At 48.9% G+C, this 19,536-nt stretch overlaps 1 protein-coding gene across 1 annotated transcript in view; it reads left to right on the top strand.

Moving 5' to 3' along the window:
* C1GALT1 (core 1 synthase, glycoprotein-N-acetylgalactosamine 3-beta-galactosyltransferase 1) overlaps positions 1-19,536 on the top strand; it is a 119,287-nt gene that overhangs the window by 95,135 nt on the left and 4,616 nt on the right. The window lies entirely within an intron of this gene.

The following is a 19,536-nucleotide window of genomic DNA, read 5'->3' as shown; positions in this document are numbered from 1 at the left end:
GTATGGACCTATCCCTGTACCCAGATTTCACGTCGTCAGTGCAGGTAGCAAGGAAAAATTCAACACAGCGAAACAGAAACTAAGAGATTTAAATGTACCATACTCCATGCTGTACCCAGCCGGACTCAAAATCACCGACGATGGTAAGACGCGGCTCTTAACTGAACCACAGGGAGCGCTGACGTTTATACAACAGAAAGGGCAGATGAGCACGCGGAGAAGATCGCCACGAGGAGAGCAAGGGGAACAATCCACCACGTCTGATGTTGAGTCAACAATATATAATAGACATACGATAGACATTGTGGTGAACCGTCTACGTGCTGAAGTGGGCACTCCCTACTAGGCGGTGTCCAACATCGTATTCTCAGACGATGCTTGAATACAGGGTGATCTACAATATGCAGGACCAGATAAGTTGACACTCAATATTTGTAGTCTATAATTTAATTGTGTCGCCACATCTAATAAATACCCATGTACTGATTTGTGCCATTGGCCGCTGCTGTGAGGGTGTTCTCTAACAACCCTATTCAGGACTGATGTAACGTGTTGATATTCGTAATATGTGCAGCTAGGGCGTTCACCCATGTGGCCTACGCAACAAGCAACGGGATGGCAGCTCTGACTCCTACGTGTGAACCACACAAGCCTTTGCATTGTTTTTTCCCTTTTTTGTTTTGCGGGGACATGATGTATGTTATTGTTGAGAATGTCTCCACTAGTAGGGGGATGGTGGAGTGGGTGGTAAAGGGAGTTAAACAAAAAATTCTAACTGGCACTGAAACAGCAGTCAGACACAGAGGAGACACTATCAAACACCTTAAGCACCTACACTGGATAGATGACGGAGACTCGACAGATGACTGACACTCTGAAACAGCGTAGATCGCTGACGTTCCTGACCTGGAATGTCAGAAGATTTCACAGCCCACAGAAAATATGTAAAGTGCTAGCATACTTAGATATGCGTAAAGTAGATGTGGCCTGCATACAAGAGACACACCTGACAGACCTCAGAGAGAAGCAGATAGGCGCTAAATGGGCAACATATAGGCTGGCATCGTCCTATTCCTCATATTCTAGGGGGGTCCTGCTCTTGGTGAGACGTAACACACTTTTAACGCTTATTAAATCTGTAAAGGATGATCAAGGACGCCATGTGATAGTGAAAGGTTGCTTTGGCGGCACAGTGTTAACAATTGTTAATGTGTATGGACCAAATAACGATGACCCCTTCTTTTACGCACAACTCTGGACGCAACTGCCTGATTTTCAACCCACTGCCGTCCTATGGGGCGGGAATTTCAATACTTGCCTAGACCCCACACTAGACAGGTCAACCGGGAATGATAGGTGGCCCCACCCCCGCGGCTCCGCGTGAGTCGCCGACGCGGCCTGCTCCATACCCTGCGGTCCCTGGCCAAGGCGCGTCGCCCGAGGAGATCGAGGCGGCCCTCATGGCCATGAGGGCACTGTCTCCTCCGACGGGGCCTCCGGCGCCTGCGGGCCCTGTGGTCCCGTCAGAGGGACCTAGCAGTTCGGGTGCTCCTGCCTCGACGCCGTTGGGTGCTCCGGCCCCGGCGGCGCCGACGGCTCCGACCCCGGCGGCGCCGACGGCTCCGACCCAGGCGCCGCAGGGCCCTTCAGGGTCGACGCCGGCTGGTCAACCGGCCTCTCCGGCTCCGATTCCATCGGGGCAACCCCTGGCGCCGCCCCCGCGCGGCGCCGGGTCTCTGGCTCCGGGCGGCGCCGCCCCCATTCCCTCTCCGACTCCCGACGCGGAGTCGAACCGGCGTCACCCGACGCCGATGGGGCCTGTGGACCCCGGGGAGCCGGTCTACATTGTTGATTCCGAATATGGTGAAGATGTAGATTACGGAGAGGAGTGGGAGGGGTCTGAGGACCCTCTGACCCGTGAGTGTCAGTACAATGTGGACTGGACGGGTGACGCCAGTGGTCTGGATGACTCCCCCAACCCTGGCTTTGTCTCGCCTCCTACCGTGGCTTCGGAGGAGGGGGCAGCTTATTCAGTGGTGTTGATGAGGGCTGCCAAGGCCTTGAACCTTGAGCTCCCCGTCGCGGCTGTGAGGACTAACATCCTCACTGAGGTCCTCAAACCGCAGTCATGCCCACAGGAGCCACTGCTGCCGTTCAACGAGGCCTTAACTGATGTTCTTTTGGGCACGTGGTCCAGGCCCGCTTCAGGTTCGCCTGTTGATAGGAACGTGGCCAGACGCCACCGTCCTTGTACGGATGACCCCAAGTTCTTGTCGACCCATCCCACCCCTGAGAGCCTGGTGATCCAGGCCTCGACTTCCCAGACCGCATTCCCGTCGGCCCCGCCCGACCCGGAATCTAAGAGGTACGACCAGTATGGTAAGAAGGTCTTCTCGTCCCTCTTGGGCCGCTATACCCACTCTCTGTGGGATACGGTCGCGGACCTGCTGCCTGAATGCCCGCCGGAGGTACGGGCTAAGCTCGGCAAGGCTATGATTGAAGGCCGAGACGCAGCAAGATACTCCATCAGGTGTGGTCTTGATACGACCGACTCACTGGGCAGAGCGATGTCCACGACGGTGGCGATTCGTCGCCACGCCTGGCTGAGATCCGCCAACTTCTCGGCAGATGTCCAGAATGCATTGATGGACATGCCGTTTGATGGCAGTCGCCTGTTTGGCGACAAAGCGGACCACGCGCTAGAGCGCTTCAAGGACTCCAGGGTCACGGCCAAGTCCTTGGGTCTCTCGACCCAGCACCAGCAAACGGGTTCGTTTCGCTCCTTTCGTGGCCAAGGAAGGGGCGGTCCCACACGTGCTGCCAGCCACGCGCCGCAACAGACTTATCAATGCGGTGGCGGCCGTGGAAACCGCTGTGGTGGCGATCGGGGACAGCGGCGGGGTCAGACCACACCTCCCCCCACAGCATCTGCCACTAAATCCTCCTAGTCCGTGCTTTCAGGCCCATGTGACGCCAGTGGGGGGCAGGGTTCGCCATCACCTCTCCCACTGGCGCACAATAACATTGGACAGGTGGGTGCTGCAGCTTGTCCGAAGGGGCTACTCCCTCCCCTTCGAGACCACTCCTCCAGCCATGCCACCGCAGAACCACCGTGTGTCGGGGGACCACTTGGTACTTCTGAGGGAGGAAGTTACGGCCCTCTTGGCCAAGGGGGCCATCGTGCGCGTTCCTGGGCCATAAGTAGGACGTGGTTGCTATTCCTACTGCTTTCTGGTACCCAAGAAGGACAAAGGGGGCCTACGTCCTATCTTGGACCTAAGGAACGTCAACGGCTTCCTCCGGAAGGAGAAGTTCAAGATGTTGACTTTAGCTCAGGTCTTGGCTGCTCTAGACCCGCAAGACTGGATGGTAGCGTTGGACTTGCAGGATGCGTATTTTCACATCCCCGTCCTGCCGGCCCACCGGCGTTACCTGCGGTTCACGGTAGGCCACGAGCACTTTCAGTTTATCGTGCTCCCCTTCGGCCTTACCAGCGCCCCACGGGTGTTCACCAAGGTGATGGCGGTGGTCGCAGCCCATCAGCGCAGATTGGGGGTTTCAGTCTTCCCCTATCTAGACGACTGGTTGTTGAAGGCGGGCTCGCCCCAGACAGTCGTCCACCACCTTCAGATGACGGCAGACCTGCACGAGCTGGGGTTCTCCATCAATGTGCGGAAATCACACCTGTGTCCCTCTCAAAAGCTCATTTTCATCGGAGCGGTTCTCGACTCGGCGCAGTTTCGTGTCTATCCCCCGGGATCGGCGAGTCCAGGATATACAGGCTTTGATTCCCATCTTTCAGCCGTTATCCCGGGTTTCGGTCAGGTTGACGCTGCGGCTGCTGGGGCTGATGGCTTCCTGCATCCTTCTGGTGCATCGCGCCTGGTGGCGGATGCAGGCTCTGCAGTGGGACCTGAAGTGTCAGTGGGCCCAGCATCAGGGCAACTTGTCCGACCATGTCTTGATCTCGGAGGGCACTGCGAGACAACTGCAGTGGTGGCTTACGGACCGCGATTGGGTCAGAGGCAGATCCCTCTCCCTTCCCCAACCGGAGCACGTTGTTGTGACGGACGCGTCCCTCCAGGGCTGGGGAGGCCACTTGGGAGAGGCAGAGATGAGAGGCATCTGGTCTCCGGCCGAGTCCCGGCTCCATATAAACCTGTTGGAGCTCCGGGCGATTCGTTTGGCACTGAAAGCATTCCTCCCCTTTGTCAACGGGAGTGTAGTGCAGGTGTTCACGGACAACACCACCGCCATGTGGTACTGCAACAAGCAGGGCGGGGTGGGGTCGTGGACCCTTTGCCAGGAGGCTCTGCGCCTCTGGCAATGGCTGGAACGTCAGGGCGTGACTCTGACGGTACAACACCTGGCAGGTTCTCTGAACGCCAGGGCGGACGAACTCAGCCGTCGGTGCTCGATGGATCACGAATGGCGTCTGAACTCGGACGTGGCGCGAGGCCTCTTTCTGCAATGGGGAGAGCCTTGGTTAGATCTATTCGCCACAGAAGAGAACGCGCAATGTCATCAGTTCTGCGCGTTGGAGTTTCCAAGACGGCCTGTTATATGCCTTTCCGCCTATACCACTTCTGCCCAGAGTGCTGAAGAAGATCAGGCGCGACCGGGCCCAAGTCATCCTTGTGGCTCCGGACTGGGCTCGAAGGTACTGGTATCCCGAGCTACTCAGCATGTCAGTCGGTCCCCCGATCCGCCTGCCACTTCAGGAGGACCTTCTGTCGCAGCAGCAGGGGACGGTCCTCCACCCGAACCTGTCCAGCCTCCACCTCCATGCGTGGAGATTGAGCGGCGACAGTTGAGGCCATTTGACTTGCCTCCTGAAGTCTGTGATGTGATTCTGGCAGCCAGGCGTTCCTCCACGAAATCGGTATACGCCTGTCGGTGGAACAAGTTTGTGGCATGGTGCACAGCAAAGGCTGTGGATCCTCTCTCTGCCCCTCTTTCTGAGGTTCTTCTCTTCCTTCTTTCTCTTGCCCAGCAGGGCTCTGCTCTGGGCACTATCAAGGGCTACCTTTCTGCCCTTTCGCCCTTTCTGAGGCTGCCTGATCAACCTTCTTTGTTCAGGTCCCCCATTGTAACAAGATTCTTGAAGGGCATCACTCACATGTATCCACCTGTTCCGTTTGTGATGCCTCAGTGGGACTTGAACCTGGTTCTAACCTTCTTGATGTGTGCTCCCTTTGAGCCCCTTCATTCCTGTCCTCTCCGTCTCCTGACTTTAAAGACGGCTTTCCTGGTTGCCATCACCTCTGCCAGGAGAGTGAGTGAGCTCCATGCTCTTTCTGTCAAACCTCCTTTCCTGTCCATTCATCTTGACCAGGTGGTTTTGAGAACTAGACCTTCTTTTCTGCCCAAAGTAGTCTCTGCTTTTCACATCGGGCAGTCCATCACCCTCCCTTCCTTCTTCCCGCCTCCGCATCCTTCAAAGGATGAAGAGCGGCTCCATCGTCTGGACCCAAAACGTGCGCTCTCATTTTATATGGATCGCACACGCCAGTTCCGGGTGGATGACCAACTGTTTGTTGGCTACGTGGGTGCGAAGCAGGGACGGGCGGTACATAAACGGACCATCTCTCGGTGGGTCGTTCTGTGCCTCAAAGCGTGCTACTCTTTGGCTCGGAAGGAGCCTCCTGTTGGGCTGAGGGCCCATTCCACTCGGGCCACGGCGGCTACTACTGCCCTGGGCCGGGGAGTCCCCTTGCAGGACATTTGCCAGGCGGCTACGTGGGCCTTGCTGCACACCTTTGCGAGGCACTACTGCCTGGACAGTCAAGTCCGGAGGGATGACTTCTTTGGCCGTTCTGTCCTCCAGGACTTTCTGGTGTAGGATTGTATTGGTTCGCAGACCCACCACCGGGGTTGGTATTGCTGGGGTATCTATTCTAAGGTAAGGAATCTAATACTAACCTGTTTCTTTCAGATGAACAAGTTACTTACCTTCGGTAACGATATATCTGTAAGAAACAGTAGTTAGTATTAGATTCCTTACCGCCCCACCCATCCTCCCCATTCTGCGAACTGATACCTAGGGTTAAGGACATCCCTTTCAGGGCCCTAGTTTCAAATGGCACCAGTGTTGGTTCTCGCATGGCTCTGCGTGTTCTGGCGTGGAAAAGCTGTGTGCAAAGAACTGACGTCAGCGCGCGGAGGCGGCGTCTATATACTCCAGCGACGTCATCACGGCGCAAGACGCCGACGACGGACGCGGAGCCGCAGGGGACGCCTGCAGACGACCCCTACCGACGCGCAGGGGTACTGCTACGCAAAAGTTTCCGGATCCAGACTGACGCCTGGGGATATTCTAAGATAAGGAATCTAATACTAACTACGGTTTCTTACAGATATATCGTTACCGAAGGTAAGTAACTTGTTCATCCGTACCATTTTTGCGCTATACCACCACATAGATCTGGACATGCCATTAGCTGCGGCTCCCTTAGACGCCGCCAAGGCATTTGACTCGGTGGAGTGGGACTTCATGTTTGTCACTCTTCGTACAATGGGGTTCCAGGGCCATTTCTAAAATGGATATCACTACTATATGCTGCGCTTAGAGCACGGGTCAGAAGAAACAGGTACACATCCAGCCCAATAGAGATTATGCGAGGTACCAGATAGGGCTGCCTCTTGTCACCAATGCTCTTTGCCTTAATCCTAGAACCACTGGCCTGTAAAATTAGGCAGAAGCACCCTCTGAATCTGCCTTACAATTCGACCTCTGGCCCGTTGGAATTGCGTTATATGCTGATGATATGGTCATTTATACCACGCACCCTGATAGGAACCTAAACCCACTCATTAGAGAATATGTCAGATATGAGCAATATGTAGGCCTCCGAATAAACTGGGATAAATAGATTGTGATACCTCTCACTGCCGGCACATCGGAACCGGATCTGGAAGACCCAGTCAAATATTTAGGGATCTGGATTCATCATGATCCAGAACTAGTCGTCCGAAAGAACTATTGCAAGGCGCCGGTGAGACCAGAAGAGAAGGTTGATAAATGGATTAAAATGCCTCTCTCTATGGTGGACAGAATAGCCCTATACCTTTTTTGGAATATACCAATATGGTTAACCACAGCCTTTTTTGTCAGACTACGCTCTATTTTGCAACAACTGACTTGGACAGGTAAACAGGCCAGGACTAGTTGGAAGGTCCTAACATAACCGTACCATCTAGGAGGATTTGGGGCGCCAGACTTCCACTTATACTTTCTCTGCACACAGGTGCAACATGCACACTACTGGATGAAACCCCATGCATACATCCCACACATTGCGGTGGAAAAAGATAGCGTATATCCTATGCCATTTATTGCACTTATAGCCGACCCGATCAAGTATACACCGTCAGAAAAGATACACACAGCTCAATGCACTTCTAGGGCGTGGCATGAGTTGGCACATAGAGCACATAAGCTACCGGTATATGCACGGGCGTTGCCCACGGCGAGACACCCTAAGCTTACGGTAACGCAAGGAAAGAAAATACACACATTGCTGGTGGAGATTGGGCTGAATACTATGGGACATATATTCCCACATAATAAATTCATTAAATGGACAGATTCCTGACTATGTGCCCATCATCTCCCCCTGAAGAAATTTGCTTACTTACGATTACGCACGGCAATCAGGTCACTGTACACTACTTTTCCAGACAAACACATGCAATTGAACACATTACAAATACTGTTATCGGCTTCTACCCGAAAAAACTTGATGACACGCCTATACTACGCGGCCCAAGAGGAGCAGGCTGAGAAGTCTAATGCAGCAGTAGGTAGATGGGAAACAGCACTGGGTGAGACAATAGACAAACATGACTGGCAATACAGCTGCACACAACTCACGCTCCTCACGTCAAACTGCAACCTGCACATTATTCATTTCAAATTCCTTCATCAACTATACTACACGCCGGCTAAGCTACACAGACTAGGCCTTAGAGAGACAGATATCTGCCAGAGGTGTAATGCACCGAGCGCTGACTTTTTGCACATGCCATGGTCATGTCCACAACTGCAGTTATTTTGGAATGATGTCACTAACACACTAACTGAAATGTTACTGGAACAGATTCCTAACACCCCCTTGGTGTGCGTTTTAGGAGTCAGGAAACTTAAATATGCTAGACGTAGGAAATTCTTGTCAGTTGCACTACTGCTTGCTAAGAGGCGCATAGTGATAAGATGGGGAAGCAAAAGACCCCCTAGACTTAAAGATTGGATCGCGGAAATTGATGGCTTATCTCAAACAGTTGTAAAGATCCCAAAGCCAGACTCCATTTTGAACTTGTTAAGTCACCCTGTCTGCCTTTGGCCCATATGCCGCATGTCATTACATTTCACAGAACTCATGAAAGTGTCAGTGTACACAAAAAATTACTTTGCTAACACCGAAGATGACACAAGTCTGCTATGTGTTCCCTGATACGATAATTTCAAGGTATGACAGTGAATGTGCAAAATAAACATGCAATCTGAATTGACGTATTTTTGTCATGCTGGTTCACACCGGTTATGTCTTGGACTAAGTATACAGTCCCCACCAGAGTAGGGTAAAAGTCTGTGGTCCACCCTACAAAAAACCCATGAATTGACCACTGAGGGTGAGGGAGAGAGCTCTTCGCCCCAAATTATCGCAAGAGGTCTTGCCAGAATGTCGCAGTATCCATTCCTATGATGAAAGCCAATGCAGAGAGAAGATGAACGGAGCCCAGCTGATGTGTGCTTTCCGTCCGAGGGAACACTCTCTCCTGGCTGAAGTCTGATAACCATAGCTTTTCCTCTGCGAACAGCTATGCAGTGCATTGGTTTCCAAGAAACTCTAGAGACAAGTTAGCTACTCCATGCCTTCATAGTGTGGCGCATGTTAGAAATGTCCATATTATTCTCGCTGTTAATGACTTGTACTAAGCAACAGGATGAGACTTTTAAATATATAGTGTCTTTCCTTTATTGCAGTGCTTGTGTGTGGTATTGAGTTTGAATTACCATTGCGACCCTGACCTCTTTACGGGGCTGTTAGTAACCCAGGAAGCACGGACAAGAATATCAAGTGGGATTGTTTGGGGCTACAATAACCTGGAATTTTATGCTCAAACTTTGGTGCACTGAACCAAGTTTGAGCACCTGTGGGTGGGAAAGGCAAATCTTGTAGAACTATGTTAGAACCCTAGATTATGCAACAATACATTTGGGAATCCCAGCATTTCCATCTTTGGACGATCTGATCCTCAAGTCCAAGTCTCCAGTGATACTATCACACATCACACATCACATACCACAGCAGCTTTGCTGATCTGGACTTTTCTATCAACAATGTCTTAACTGAAGCCCTCTCAGCTCATCGTATTCATAGAGGCAGTACTGAACACTGCAGCGAGTTGAGCATTCACCCCTCCTCAGACGATAAAGTATATTCAAGTTGTGATCAAATGTTTCGGGGCAGAGCACATGGTCCAGTCCTGATGGTCTTAAGCTGGTTAGGTCTGCTAGTAACCTCTTAGTTATCCACGCACACTGGCACATAAGGGTTCTCAATTGGTGCCTCTGCAAACAACGATTTTGACACGATGGAGATCTATCACATGTTGTGGTGATCTTGGGGGACACTGCAATTGGTTTAATTTGATTGATTGTGGAGAAGAACCTAGCTGAAGGGATGTCCTTCTACCCTTCTTCAGCGGATAGCAGAGGTAATGGACGCGTCCACTATAGTGTGGAGAGCGCACCTGGGGAAACTGGAGATCAGAGGCCTCTGGTCTTCAGAAGAGAGGATATTGCACTTCAGTCTGCTAGAGCTGATATCAATGTGGCCTGTGCTGAAGACTTACCTTCCAGTCTGTCCCGACCTTGATAGATAACACAACTTTGATCCAGTATGTCAACACGCAGGGAAGAGTTGTGTTGCACCTTATCTTCCAATAAGCAATAGGAGACTGGTCCCTAATTCAGAAACACCATATCTAAGTGTTTGCCAACCATTTTTAGCCCATGTTAAGAATGTCGGGACTGACAGATGCCAGTGATATCTTTCTAGCTGTAATTGGCGTCTCCACCAGAGAGTTGGTACAATATATCTTCGCTCTTTGGGGCACACTACAGGAGGATCCTTTTGCAGCTTGAAACAATGCTCATTACCCTCAATTCTGTCTCAATTCTGTGACCTCCAGGATCTGTTTCCTGTACCTTTAAGGGACCTGTTTCGTTTGAGGTGAAGCTATCCACTTCACCATGCATTTTTTACTATACTCAGTCTGTCAATAAACTTTATTGTGTTTTTGTTTAAAAAAAACATAAAAGTTACACAGATACAATACATAAAAACAGTAAGGTAGTGACACAATTTAAAAGAAAAGGTCCAGTACCGCACAGTAAATCATCTTAAAACACTCTACATATCCATACAATGCCTTGATTTCACAGATGCTTTTAAAAACCCTACTATAAAAGAGATACAATCCTCCTTCAACAATTGGAGATACACAAGGGCTGGTCTAACTTGTTTAAAATTCATCTTTTGTAAAATGGGAACTAAAAAATGCCTACGGGGGAATTCATACAGTTTACAAAAGAACACAAAGTGCAGCAGATCCTGCTGAGATTTTCCGTCGCTGCCGCAGGACTGGAATGCCCAGCCGTCCTATGCAGGGAAAATCAACTCCTGTTGCCCTCAGTGCGCTATCTAGTTCATTTATATAAAAATTGAATTAAAAAGGCACCAGGATACATCCCTGCCAGACTCCCATCCCTGCCAGACTCCCCTCTTAATATCAAAGTCCCTAGGTCCCTGTAAATCCTGTTAGAACCTGATATTAGCTTTAGTGGAAATATGCAGGTCCTCAAGAAAATTAACAATACAGGTCTCCACCCCTATTACCGTCATGGACTGCCACAGTTTGTCCCTGTTTACACTGTCAATCGCATTTGACAAGTCCATGAAGGCAAGATAAATAGATCCGGGGCGAGCAACCGTATATTTGCTCAGTATCATAGATAAATTAAGACACTGAGCAATGGTAGAGCGTCCCGGCCGTAATCCGTACTGGACAACCGACATGAACTTACGTTCATCTGTTGATAATCTTTGTAGGAGAATGCGCCCTACCACTTTGACCACGAAATCTGTAAGCGAGATCGGTCTATAACAATGGGTACTGGTTCTATTTCCCTTATTAAAAACAGGGACAATAGTTGAGGAAGCCCAAGACTTGGGACAATCACTCTTTGCCGCTGCATTAAAAACTGTTTCCAATATCGGCGCCCAGAATGGAGGGTCTGCCTTAAATAAGTCTGGGGGGGTCCCGTGTGGCCCTGGTGCTTTATTGATCGATAAACCTGTAATGCCATCCAGGATCTCAGCCCTGTCAAAGGTTAATACCGGATCCTTTATATCCTGGCTTTTTTTGGGATGGGGCACCTGAGGGCAATCAAACATAGATTTAAAATAAACTACCTACTCCTCTGTGATGTATGAATCTAGCCCCCCCTTCCTGATCAAAAAGAGGCCTATTCACAATACTCCAGAACCTCGAGCTGTTCTTAAGAGTGCTTGAGTCGATCAGCTCCTTCCAAGCTTCCTCCTTCAAATTATCCTTTTGCTTGACCAGGGCTGCCTTATATTCCTTTCGACAAGCACATACGTTGGACTGAATTCTCGGTTTGACTGACAGGGGTTCTCTCAACCTTTGTACTGCTCTAGAGCAGTGGGAGTCAAACCACCTGGGACCATATGAGGCATTTTTGCTAGCTGGGGAACCTAAAATGTCACCAACTTTTTGCACGAACAACTCGTATGCACCAAGAACCTGATTAGGAGGGGCACCCTCCATAGTACATAGTAGTACTTCTTGGGCACAAGATATTTTTACAAAACTTGACAGGGGACACCTGAGCCCATTTTAGTCTTCGCTTGCCATCTGTCGGTCTCAGTGCACCCCTAGATAAAACAACCCCAGACTTTGCTGTTAATGGGCCCGACATGTAAACTGTTAGTGGGTTATGATCGCTGAATTCACTCTCCACGATATCAAAACCATGGAAGGAGAATAGCAATAAGGAGGAAATTAAGATAAAATCAATAAATGACCCCCTACCATGCCCTTTAAACGTTGACACTGAGAACTTAGTATGTGGGTCAGTTAAAGACATCAAGGCCACCAAATCCAATTCATTCATCATATAATTTAGCAGTTCCCCCTGCAAATGATGTTCAAAATGAAAGCCCCTCATACGTGGGCAGCCCAGATCGGAAATGCAAGATAATGATGGGTTACCACAGGGGTGTATGTTAAAATCCCCAGGAAACCAGGAGGTTATGTAAACGGAGTCCCAAAGATTGTCTTATGACCATTCCCAAAGTGGTGATATTAGAAGCCTCGTGTGATAGGCTACAGAGTTCTAAAAATTAACAATCCCCCCATCTGGAATCTCCCCTTTTTACTGACAAAGCCAAAATTCCAGGATGGGTAGTTGGTATTACCTGGATCTGGAAGTCAATGGCTACCGAGATAAACACAACTAAACCGCCCTTTGGTCTTCCACTCACCAATGGGATAGCCGGGACAAAGAAAGCATTGTAACCTTCAAGAAATAGGTCACAATCCACTGACCATGTTTCCTGAAGGCTAATTACCGTAAATTGCCTTACATATTGTACCCACAGAGGGTCATGGAGCTTGTTGGCGAACCCAGCAATGTTCCAGCATAGGAAGTTGTTAAGACTAACATCTAAGGGCCTTGAGGCTGCTTCCCCTGGGGACTGCGTGAGAACAACCAGGTCCGGCTCAGGGGTTAGTCAATCACAATCCTCCAAACCTGTTAAAGCAGCAAAACGATTGTTTGATGTTAATAAGAGGTCAGTGCCGAACTGCCGGTCTAATTCCGGGGGTGGGTAAACCCTGGGGTTAAGCTGTTGCCTAATGCTAGTCTACTTGGCCGCCCACCTCCGGGAAATACTCTGGGGACTTTTTCAATCATGTCCCTAGGCGGACCTGGTTTATAGAAGTAACCCAAAGGTAAAACCCTAATGACAGATCCCTGTGAAGGGGAGAGCCCATTATCCCCAGCTAATATACGGACAGCAATATGTGGGTTATCAAAATATACAAGCACGCAGTCGCCAGAGCCCATTTTGCGTATGTTCCTTATCCAGCTGACCTTGCGAGCCATGAGTATGTTTCTAGTCAGGCCAACACCTAGGGTAGTATTATGTGTAAACCAGTGATTTACTTTGTTCATCAGCTGCCCATAATCTTCCTTAACGCCTTTGGGGAAGGAGGAGACACTCCCAAAAACCACTACATATGGGGTGGATTCAGGTGGAAGGTCAATAATAGGGAGGCTTACTATCTGTATGTCCCTTCCCTCTGGCCTCTTTACCTTGTGAGACACAGATGATCCTGCCCTAGTAGGGAACTGGCATGACATTTCTGTAGTGTCCACCCTATCAGTTCTGGTGATTTTAGAGCTGCTCTTATCCACCACCTCGCTATTCACTCTAGCCTCTCTACTGAACCTACCCCTACTCCTTTACCCCCCGGTGCCAATGAGGTCTTTACTAGTGTTTGTGCTAGCTGAAGCTGTATCTGACTGCTTGCGACCCACCAGCCCCTCTCATTTTAACAACCTACCTTCAACAAAACCAATTTTTTTTAATAATTAGATCTAGTAGAGAAGACAACATGGTTTCTAACCTGCCCCGGAAATTCACCTCCTGTGTTCTGTCGATAGGTTGCCCCAATATTAACTGGTTCGTCTGAGTGGTGAGACCCTCTTTACAAGCATTCATGGTCGGCACTGCTAATGTCTTCCTTCTGGTAGTGCCCGGGGTCGATTTATTTAGATTGGTTAATCCCCGCTTCTTCCTTTTTACAGGGGGTGGACCAATGATACCAGTAGACTTCAGTTCGGCCTTCTGCCCTCTAGTTGTAGTTTTAGATTTACCAGGGCTAAGTTCTTGCTCCAGATATGAGCAAGAGGCTGATTCTGCCCTCAGAATAAAGGCATCTAAAGTTCCTGCCACACTTTTCCCCAGATTTCTCTACTGTCTACTCATATTGACTATCTCAGAGGACACTAAATTAATATAGGTCTCTGCAGGGGTACTAAATCGAGTTTGGGACAAAGTGACTTATGCAATATACAAAGTGCAAAATGCAATACAGTACCAGAGAGAAGAAAAAAGTAATCCAACTATAAAAATTTCAACAGGTAATGTGTTAGCGCGAAAAATACGGAAATGCATATATGTTGTTTAGCAGCAATGATATAAAAACATATAGTCCAAATAATGACACAAAAATAGAAAGATCGATGCCAAATCGATGCCAAACCCTAGATGAAAGTGCCTAGTGCAGCAGTTCAGTACTTAAGGCATAAAACAATACAATATCAACAATAAAAGCTCACAGAGCAATATGTTTGTGCTATAAGTGCAAAAGTGTAAATAAATGGCAGTAATATAAAAAATTTAAAGTCCGTATAAAAAGCTGAGATACCAAGTGCGGAACGGGCACCAGAGTTTAAAAATCAAAGTTTAGGCCCCTGTAGTTTTTTTTTAGGTAGAGTTACAAGTGGTCCTGATATAGTATGATATAAGGGGATTGAACTCTTAACAAGAGGACATCAATACTACCAACGAGCTCAAGAATGGCAGTAATGTCGAGTGCAAAATAGTACCTGCAACAAACTCAGTCACTAGTCTGTGATCCAGATCCTCAGATGAAAGGGGGTGGCCCTGCCTGTCTCTTCCTGGCTGTGACTGGCGCAGACAGGCCCGCCCGTCCCGCGCTGCGGGAATCCACCGATGCTTTGATGCGCCTCTGGGCGCCTTCAGGTGTGGCAATACGGTGCAGGGGAGCCTGGGGATTGGAGTCCTGCAGACCAACTGTGTGTGGCTCTCACCCCGGTGCTGCTGGCAGTGCTTCTAGCGTTAGGTAGGGCGTCCCTCGCTGTGGGAGTCCACCGATGCTTTAATGCACCTCTGGGCGCTGCAAGTGTGGCACTGCGGTGCGCGGGAGCCTGGGGATTGGAGTCCTGCGGACCCGCTGTGCCTGGCTCTCACCCCGGTGCTGCTGGCAGTGCTTCTGGTGTTAGGTAGGACTGATGCTGATGATTCACCTAGACAGGGCCATAGTCACCTTAATAGTCCTGTACTGGCAGAGATGGGTGTGGTATGCAGGCCTGCTGTAACTAACGTGTGCCCCTTCTCCCTCACAAGGTAGACTTCCTCTCAATCGGAGCAGCAGGTGCTGCACCCAAACTTCCAAAGCCTTCACCTTCATGCCTGGAGATTGAGCGGGGATACCTGAATGGTTTTCTCAGCCTCCTGAAGTGGTAGATATTATCTTAAGTGTTCATATGCCCTCCACCAGGACTGTGTACTCTGGAAGATGGAGTAGGTTCATAAATAAATTTGGATTCAGTGGTGTGGAGGGAATGTCACTTTGTGTGCTCAGTCCTCCATAACTTTTTAGTTTAACTAGTCCTCCTAACTTACCTACTGGTTGAGTACTGCTTGGGGGATCTTTTCAAACTCTGAGGAATCTGCAGGTGGCAGCATTTATCAGAAGAAAAGGTTTCCTTCAGGACGTTTTTTTCTGGTGGATACCTTTTTCTCTTCCTCCGTTTTCTTTCCTGCCTGCCGATCTGTGGGTGGGTCATTTGTTGTTTTCAGTGTCTTTAGAGTGCTGAAGACTTTTACTTCCATGTTTTAATCGAAGCGTGGATGTTCTCCTAATTTTCCAAAAAGGTATTAAAGTTCTTTAGAAGGGTGTTCGCTATGAGTTGATCTGATGAGAGATGAGTCCAAACGACTGTCTATGTCGCAGTCGGAAGGTTTGATCTTCTCTGTTGACCTTGGTTTGTTGATAGGATGCTGAGCTGGGAGAGTGGGATGGCAACGTGGTCAGCCTGGTTTAGAGGTGTAGATGAGATGGGCCTTTGGGGTGTGTTGGTTGTGTGACATAGTTTTCAGTTAGTTAAGAAAAACACTCTGACAACGTCACAAATATATAAATATGCAGTCAAATGTAGAACCACAGAATAGCAGTTGTTGTCCACACAACAGACACAATAGAAACCTTGATTACAAAGAACAATGGATATTGTATTGTACATACATTTATATAGTTCTTTATACCTTTAATGAGTAACCAAGATGCATTCAACATCTACTGTTTGAGTAATGCATTGAACGGTGTCCTAGTGCTGTGCATAAGTGTATATAATACTATTTCAGAAAAGTAAGAATTGCAATCCTTTAGCCAAAAAGTGTAGCTCTTACATTACTGTTCATGATCACTAGCTGACCGTACTCTGCATTACAATGCAGAATGTAAAGAACGCAGCCTATATGGAATATACCAACCGTGATGTTTGTGTTCAAAAGTTATTCAGCCCGGAAACTGCCTTTTCTCTGATTTAGGATTCGTTTTCCACAGTATTTCAACTTGAACCAAGACACAAAATGCATTATTACAGCATTTGGTCATAGAATTCAGATAGTCCTGCACAAAGCATTCCGTATATCATACTGTTATCGTATTTAATTGTCGGTTATTTGTACTGTCCATGGCCTTGTTCATATCACAAAGTCAATCAATGTGTTTAAATATTATAACGGAGCAATAATACCAAAGAGAAAAAATATCTGTGCAGGCAGGGGTGCATGAGAGTGCTGAGTGTTACACAAAGCCCAAGAGCCTCCATTAGGAGAGGTGTCATCTTTCTTACAGACAGCTACAGTGGTAGAGCACCGTCGTTCATAGTGCTTTTAAAATTATGAAGTATGTCCTCCCACTTATTATCCCCGGGGCATTTGCGAAGGCCCTTGGCTTCCTCGTCTCAGGGCTTTGCTCCCGACCTTAGCCGACTTCAGAGTGGTGAGCTGCCAGGCCATCTACAGGGAGAGGGGACTCTTGCACTCTCCATCTTAAGGTTATGGCTCCCTTAAATAGTAGTACGGCAAGTCCAGAAAACTGAAAGTTAGCTTCTTCTTTTTGGTTCGCTTGAAGTGGCTCAGAGCACATACCTCTCAGCTCAGTGGAGAAGTGTGGCTCAATGGTTAGAGCGGTAGACCCTGATGCAGAGGTCTAGCCCGGGACCAGGGTTCAATTCCCCGCCTCGAAGGGTCTTGGACTAAAAAATTCCACTGACCTGATAATTCTCGCCTCGGTGCCTATTCCAATCATGGAGTCCCACTCTGCAACTCTGGGCAATAGCTTGCTTAATCTCCACAACGGCCCCCACAACGCTAAGGATGCCTGGCCTCCATCTTGGGGGTGCCCAGGAGTGGACGCCTCACAGGGAAAGCCAGGATGGGTTCCTCAGCGGTATTCGTACAAGCGCCTTGAGACCCTTGCGGGTGAGTAGTGCGCTATACAAGTATCAATTTTTACATCTCTGAAGATTGAGCAAGCCTGTGATATTAGTGAGTAAACCAGGGACTGTAGGCCAATAGCCAGGTAGGAACTGCAGCTTTAAAGCATGTGCTGGAGATCTACTGAGGAATCCTCACATTGGGAATATGTTGCTCTGGGTCCTGGGTAGAGTTTGTTAATTTTGTCCGTGGACAAATATGCTCTGTGAAGAACATTGAGCTGAATGTATTTCAATCTGGTGAGCGTGAAACAGTGTGCGGGTATGCAGGATATGTGCCCTGTTCTTTATCTTGCAGCGCCCTTCCTATCTCTCTCCTATTCTTAACCCCTTCCATGCTCATGACGAGCTCAGCTCGTCATGCAGTACACTGCTTGTGTGCTCATGACGAGCTGAGCTCGTCATGAAAAATGGGATTTATAGATCATCAGCGTGGAGGATGAATTGCTGTAGCATTGATAGTGTTAACGCAGACTCTAGCAAGATCTGCATATGTTCTCCTAAGGATTTATTTAGCCAGCTCACTAGCCGACAGCCCCCCACCGATCTTGAATAGTGCTTGAATGAATGTTTGAGGTTCTTTGGCTGTCATAACTCAGATTTCTTGGCATGTTTTAATCTCAGTTGTGGGCTAAGAATTGACCTTTGAATTGTTGCTGAATTGCAGCCAATGTGAGGAGTTGTCCATCCTGAATAAATCACCCAGTGTTGTAATACCCATTGCTTTCCAAAAAGCCCGGGTCACCAACTGTGAACGTACCCTGATAATTCAACAACCCCAAAAGAGGGATGGAAGGCACATACGGCACCACATGTTTAGCAAAGAGCAAGCATCGGCAAAAGTAGTTCTGGACTCGCTGTATTAGCCGAGATTGTTCCCTACATGCAAGGAAACATTTTAGCAGGTGTTGGTTGTAGTTGGCCTTTCCCTGAACAGGTATCCTCCAGTGAGCACCCCAAAAACCAATGGCTCACCTATAGCAGATGTGGCAATAGGTAATGGTGCTTGAAATTAGAGGTCCTTAGCCCTCCCTTTTGTGTCCGGAGTTGCAGGTTAGCCAACAACACTCGGCGACAGCTGTTGCGCCAGATAAGGTCCCAAGAAATTTAAGGTGGAAGCCATTGAAGCCTAAAGTTTCCCCTGTATTAAGGCTGTGTATGGCTTCCCTGACCTCGTAGTCTGCTATGGGGGCGTCCATCATGCCTCATTAGTCCAATTGGACTGAGGGCATCAGTATCTGAGTTAGGAATTCCTCAATCATGGGTGCAAGACTGCATCAATTTTGGTCTCCAGAGACGTTCTGGTCATGCCAATGGCCTTTAGGATAGCGTCCAGTTTATTAGTGTTGCTAATGGGTGTGGTGTTGAGTCCATGATTGGAGAATCCATGCTCTTACCTGTGAGAACATTCACTGGTGGCTGCTGGGTTGATCTAGCCCCTTATTCCTCCTCATTCCTGAAGCATCCGTTTCCTTCCGGAGAAGCCAGACAAGGCCTTTTTCTGCTCGGGTCTTAGGCCAATCTGGGGTCCCTAGACCAAGGGAACCAAGTACACGGGCACCTTGAAGGGTCTGCTATCTACCACACAGGCCTGCTAGCCATGACCGCGTCTGCAGGACAGGCACTTTCACACTGGATCCCTACAAAGTCTTTGTCCGTTTCGACTTGTAGGTTGTAATGTAGACAATGGAGTAGCTGTGGTGCAGTTTGTCTTTAACTGGGTATGAGCTCTGTAAAGGGACTCACCCACGCCAGCTGTGCCACCTGAAAGAGCGGGCTCCAACTACAGATTAGTCCCCTCTGGTGGCGGGCAATTGGGCCTTGACTGTCTGCTAGACGGGCACATGTAGAGTGAAGAATATGTGCACAATGCTGGAGATGGAGCACCACATTCACATTATACACTAGCGGGGAGTGTGCCTCAGCGCTTGGCCCTACTGTAGAATGCATGTCCCACGAAAATCCCTACGGGGTCCCCCTCAGAGAGTTAACGTTTATTGACAGTTCCCAGCCATAGGACAACAACACAGTGCCCAGCGACCTCAAAATGAAGGGAAGAGAGCCACAATTGAAGATGGTAGACCAAGAGAGAAGGTAAGGAAAGCAGGACCCTACCTGTCTCGCTCCTATTG

Source organism: Lissotriton vulgaris, chromosome 10 (genome assembly GCF_964263255.1).
Source record: "Lissotriton vulgaris chromosome 10, aLisVul1.2, whole genome shotgun sequence".
Lineage (NCBI taxonomy): Eukaryota > Metazoa > Chordata > Amphibia > Caudata > Salamandridae > Lissotriton > Lissotriton vulgaris.
This window is presented reverse-complemented; position numbering and strand designations above follow the sequence as displayed.